General features: G+C 43.9%; 1 long non-coding RNA gene across 1 annotated transcript; it reads right to left on the reverse strand.

Moving 5' to 3' along the window:
* Window positions 1–4,761: 4,761 nt before the first annotated feature.
* Window positions 4,762–5,881, reverse strand: LOC104111813 (uncharacterized). The gene is made up of 3 exons (XR_011414505.1): window positions 5,743–5,881; window positions 5,247–5,348; window positions 4,762–4,785 (listed from the first exon to the last, which is right to left on the reverse strand). It is a non-coding gene; the product is annotated as an uncharacterized lncRNA (long non-coding RNA).
* Between the last annotated feature and the right edge of the window lie 655 nt (window positions 5,882–6,536).

The raw sequence follows: 6,536 nt of genomic DNA on the forward strand, positions 1-6,536 counted from the left end.
TCCGGTTGGCCGCACAAAAGCAACGAGTCGAAAGGCATTACAATCGAAGAACTAAACTTCGCCACTTCAAGCCAGGAGACTTGGTGTTAAGGAAAGTCACTATCAATACTCGGAACCCAAGACCAAATTGGGAAGGACCGTACCAAGTGCTCGAGCACTTTGGGAAATGATCGTACAGGCTCGGCATCATAAACGGCAAACAGCTATCAAGCAGTTGGAATGTATCACATCTAAAACGGTACTACTGCTAAGGTCCGACCTTATTCATCTGTCCCGTACAGAAGTTCGAACAAAGAACAAAAGTATTTTTTTACTCAAAAGCACGTGTTGCACTCTTTTTTTCTTAGACCGGCCTTTTCCCAAATGGGTTTTTTTGCGGCAAGGTTTTTAATGAGGCAACCATCGATCGTGCTGCGCTGACAAAATAGTATCCGAAGCTTTCGACCCTTAGCTCGAACGGCCTCGAATACCAGGGGCACCAGGCCCTCAAATACATCGAGTTCAGATGCAACAAAGTCTTCTCACAACAATAGAGAAAAAATTGTAAGAGCCAAAATGGTCAAAATAAACCATGCTCATATTTGATTGCCCCAAAACATATGTACAATGGCTTGAGATTTATTATGCAACCAGAATTAATAATCACTCGAATATTAAGCCTACGGGCTTCCACATTATCTCGAGTTCGAAATATTCACTCGAATATTAAGTCTATGGGCTACCACATAATCTCGAGTTCGAAAAAAAAACTCGAACATTAAGCCTACGGGCTACTCCTATATCATGTTCGATATATTCGGCCGACCATTGAGCCTACGGGTTACTTCAACATCGAGTTCGAAATAATCACTCGAATATTAAGCCTACGGGCTTCCACATTATCTTGAGTTCGAAATAATCACTCGAATGTTAAGTCTAGGCTACCACATAATCTCGAGTTCGAAAAAAAACACTCGAACATTAAGCCTACGGGCTACTCCTATATCATGTTCGATATATTCGGCCGACCATTGAGCCTACGGGTTACTTCAACATCGAGTTCGAAATAATCACTCGAATATTAAGCCTACGGGCTTCCACATTATCTCGAGTTCGAAATAATCACTCGAATATTAAGTCTACGGGCTGCCACATAATCTCGAGTTCGAAAAAAACACTCGAACATTAAGCCTACGGGCTACCCCTATATCATATTCGAAATACTCAGTCGACCGTTGAGCCTACGGGCTGCCAAGTTCGAACAAGGACCCAATCGAATTTGAAACATTGAAAAAGCTACGTTTACTCAGAGTTTACGTTAATATTCGTATCATCACCAACTCAACAAGCAAAATCAACCTTGTCATATATATACAAAATTGCCTATGTAATTAATTTACAGGTAATGAGAATTAGACTCTAAGCTTCTGGGTCGAGTTCTTCCCCACCCTCGAACCCGCTTTTGCTACCATCATCGTTATCATCGTCATCATCATCAGAAGCCAAGGCTTCAGCTTCCGCTTCAAGCTCTTTTGCCTTTCTTACCTCTTCGGTAAGATCGAAACCTCGAGCATGAATCTCCTCGAGGGTCTCCCTCCGAGATCTACACTTAACAAGTTCGGCAACCCAATGAGCTCGAGCATCGGCAATCTTCGCCGCTTCCCGGGCCTCCACCTGAGCGGCCTCAGCATCAGCTCGATATACAGCGATAGACTTATCCGCCAAAACTTTCGACGACTCAACCTCCGCCTTAGCCTCAGCAAGTCGTATCTCAAGCTCATCGATTTTCTTAGTCTGAGCCAACACCTTTTGCTTGACGTTTTGAAGCTGAACGTCGGCTGATAGTATCTTTGTTAAGATGGTTTCTTTCTCCGCTGCCAGGCGGTCAATAGTTTCCTTCCACTGGTTGCATTCGGCCCGGATTTGATCGACCTCCTCTCGAAGTAGCCCGATATTCTCGATCTTTTGCTGCAACTGAGACAACGGATGGTTAACTTCCACAGTCGAGTCGAATCCATACTTTAATAGAACAAGGCTCACCTGCTGATCGAGCTCGACCCTTTCTTCACGGACCTTAGCCAAATCCGCTTGAAGATCCTTGATAGCCTCCTCCTTCTTGCTACAAAGAAGCCGAAGGTCATCCCTCTCACCTAAGACCTTCCGGAGTTCGGCCTCACACTGGCTAAGATCAACTCGAAACCTACCGATGGCCTGCACAGTTAGGAACTGTCATCAACACCAACAAAGCAAAAGAAAAAAGAAAAAAAAGGGGGATCACCAATATCGGAACCGCCAAGTATGGAAAAAAACAAAGAAGCCAAGTACGAAAGAATCATTACCCGAGTAATAAAACGCTGAGCTTCCTCTAACAAAAGAGAGGCATCACCGATATCGGAACTGTCATCAACACCGGTAAAACAATCCTTAAAAGGATCCGCTGCACCTGAGCCAGCACCAATATCGGGAGTCTTCAGCTCTCGAGCCTCCTTCAACGCCTCCTCAGAAAAAGACGGAAGGGAAGGTGAATGACCCATTGCCATTGCCCCGAGCAAATCACTCGGAGTACTTCGATCGAGACCTAGGTCTTCGGAACCAACCCCGATGGGCACGGCCGCCATCGGCTCAGCAGCTCTAACAACCTCGACTGCCTCCGCAGGTCGGACTACCAAAGCCGAGGAGCTATCTTCTTCTTCTTCTTCCTCCCTCAGTCGATGAACCGAGTCGATCGAAAGGGCAATGATTTTTCTCCTCACCGTTCGAGTTTTGGGCTTAGGGTCCTCCAGCCAAGAGGAAGCCCTTCGTTTCTTTTCTTTCCCCTGTTCTAGGACCGGGGGCTTGTTGCCTTCATCAACGCTCAAAGGCCGCAACACGGCATCCCTAGTTACACCTATATACAAGAGAAAAATCAATAACGAAATGAACGCAGAATATACCTCGAGGGAAACAGGAACCGAACCTCACCATGATTCTTGGCCTCCCATCTACCTTTAGCCAAATCACGCCAAGCGCGCTCGGCATAGGATGAAGTCGAGGCTAACTTTCGAACCCAATCCTCGAGATCAGGCACAGCTTGTGGCATCCAAGGTGCAGCTGAACATCAGAAAATAATATTAGCAAACACGGAAAAAGACACGAAAAGCAAACACGGATCACTTACGGTCGAAGTTCCATTTTTCAGGAAACGGCATCTTTTCCTCCGGGATAAGATCACGAGTCCTCACCCGAACATATCGACCCATCCAGCCTCGATCCTTATCTTCATCGATGCTCGACATCAAAGCCTTCGATGCCCGACGATATAGCCTAATAAGTCCACGATAAATCTGAGGTCGATACAGTCGTATAAGGTGGCTCAGAGAAAAATCCAACCCTCCAGCTTTGATAGAGAAGAAACGCAATAAGATGACTATACGCCATAAGGAAGGATGAATTTGGCCGAGGGTGACCTGATATCTCCTACAGAAATCAAAAATCACGGGATCGACAGCTCCCAACGTAAAGGGGTAGGTGTAAACACTCAGAAATCCCTCCACATAGGTAGTGACGCTCTCATCAGAGGAGGGGATTTGTATCACAACCTCATAACCCCAGCCGCAATCTTTCCTGACGGCCTCGAGGTTAACCTCCGCTATAGAGCACATATACATCGATATGTGCTCACACCGACCCGGAACGGACGAAGGATTCTCCACTTTAAAATCAGCTTTTAAAATACACGGGCCGGGAATATAATCTTGAACGGACGGCTCGGTCGGCACCTTATTGTCACACGGCCGTGAGGAAAAAGCTTTCTCCTTGTGAGGTACGATTTTTGAAGTTTTCGCCATTAATACGAGAAGAAAAAGTCGCAAAGAAAGGTGAAAGAGGGGACGGCACCGAAACTCTGGTACAAGCGGCACTAAAACGACGAAATAAGAGAAACTAATCAAAGAGAATTTGGGAAAAGAGGAAGCACAAAAGTGGAAAACATTGTATGCGAAAATTATTTATAAGGCACAGCGATTCATCTAGCGGTGGCCGACCACCGACTGACGTGCATTAAATGCCTCGACAAAACCAAATCGATGGGACAGCTATCACGCACGTCATAGTCAAAGCCGATAGAAACGTCATTGTCGATTCGGTCGAACCTTAGGGAAATCACATCGTTCCTCGTCATCTCCTTTCCGAGAAACAAGGGGGCTATCTGTATACAGTTAAAACCGATCCTCGGCCTTGAAGATCGATCGAGGATGGCATTTCAATCGAGGGGTACCTTCATGGAGACCCCGAGCAAATTTCGAGATGGGGGCGTCGAGCCCGGGCGTTCGAATCGACCGAGAAAACATCGGTCGATACAGGTCCCGAACATCGATGCCCGAAAGTGATCACCTAGCTCGAAATCAAGGCCGAGGTTCAGATCCGGTACCGAGCTCGAGTCGGTATCGAGTTCATAGACAAAAGCTGTTACAACCGCACCAAAGGAGATAATCTGTGCGGGAATTAAGGAGGAGACATACCATCATGGGTCCTCCACTAGTAATATTTATTCCATCATGTTGCTATAGATAAAGTAGCAATCCTTGGCTATAAAAGCCAGGAGAGTTTGTAATAGAAGACACTTTTTCACTGGGATTAAGAATTCATTGTGTTTATCTTTCTAAAGCTCACTTAATATCTTTGTTCATCATCTTCTATTTTTTTGCACTATAAATACGTGTATTGTTATTTTCATATTATAGGAATCTACTTGCCCTTAAAACCATACATAAATTCAACTTCATCCGATTTTTCGGGTAAACACTCATGCCTCAACTTTGAGATTTCCTGCATACACACACAGAGAAAAGAAGAAAAGAAACCAAGATGTAAATGCTCTTAGAGACACCATAATTCTCAACAGCTTGACCCCTGTCAACTATTCCTCATCAAAAAGGTTATAACGGAAAAAACAGAAAGAGAGCTATAAACTATTCAAACCAGTATATAAACTCTTCCACAGTGCAGGTCCACTGAAACATACTAGCCCTCAACACAACTTTTGAGGACTTTTTTTTCTTATAAGGGCGTAGCCTCAACACAATTATGATCCACATTGACGTAACAAGCCAGTTTAGCACTAAGGACCAAAAAAGTATGACCAACACTAGGTGAGTGTTAAACTCAATAGACCATAAGAGAAGTGGCAGTCAAGATGCCTTGAGATTTAAGCTCGATTGAGCATGGGAGTGACTAGAAATTTTTTTTCTATAATGATTTTGACCAGGTAATGACAACGAGAGTCATACCTTGACAGATGAAAGAACAAGTTTTGCATGTGTTTTCCTGAAATTCTGTAAGATCTTGCCGAACATTTGAGACTGTAGGAATATCAGACATCTGTGACTCATCTGCATATCAAGAGAGATTTCATTTAAGCCCGTCTCTCCTCACGATAGGTGACTCAAGCAATTGAAAGAAGGTACGCGTGATTTAAGCATGGAATGATTTCAGAAATCTAAAGGAAATGCCATGTTAGCAAATTCATATATTCTGATTACTTCACAGAATCGTAGAAAGTGAAAAGCTACCCTGAGCTTCAAAAAATACCTAATGTGTCTAGTAGAGTTACAATATTCTCAGTCCCTCACAAGTTTCCGTGTCAACAAATTGAATAAACATCCAAATTAAAATAACAATTTTCCAAATACAATCAGAGTTGTTGTTTAACTTGTAAGCAATGCATGCATTAAAGAGAAGCAGAGCAAGTAGCTTGAAGTGGAAATTCCGGGAATGTGTTCATACTGATGCCCTTGACGAACTCTCTCAATTCATTAGTAACTCCAAACTTGTCGAGTTCAGCAACCGAAGGAGCATCCAAAGCAGATTGAGGGGAAGTAGATGAGGAGGAGTCCACGAGTTGAGAGAGGGAGGCAGCCTTGATCTGGTCGGCGCGTCTGGAAGCTTCCACAACGATCTCCTTAGACCGCTTAGAAGCTTCGGCGGCAATCTCCTTGGAACGCTTGGAAGCCTCGGAAACGACGTCAATGGTGAGCTCCTGTGAACGCTTAACGGCTTCTTTAGTGAACTCCTGCGATCGCTTTGCTGCTTACAAAGGGCCTGATCGGGAGTATATATATACAACAGTAGCACAGTGAAATCCAATTATTCTAATTTTGGGATATTTTACCAGATTCACTATTACTGCGATATGATAGACTGGAGTGAAGTCTACACTATTGAATGTTGAAGCGTGTAACGAGGTGCAGCCACGTCAGATTATTATTTCTTCCATATTCAAGTGTGTACAATATCACTTCTCATCCTTTATTTATAGTATTACATAGAGGTATACAAAAGAATACCATAAACATGGCATTAAGTATTTGAGATCACGTAGGAAAATCATGAGGGGGGAGGGGGAGGGGGGGGGAGGAGAGATTATGGAGGTATGAGAGTTACAACTATAAGTATTAGAGTAGTGGGAGTTATGGAGATAATGGAGAACACTACAAAAAAACTGGAATTAGCTACGAACGACATCGTTAGTTTGTTGATAAAAAGCTCGTAGCTAGCAGAATTTCTTGATAATCTGTTGC

The sequence above is a fragment of the Nicotiana tomentosiformis genome, chromosome 3 (genome assembly GCF_000390325.3).
Source record: "Nicotiana tomentosiformis chromosome 3, ASM39032v3, whole genome shotgun sequence".
Taxonomy (NCBI): Eukaryota; Viridiplantae; Streptophyta; class Magnoliopsida; order Solanales; family Solanaceae; genus Nicotiana; species Nicotiana tomentosiformis.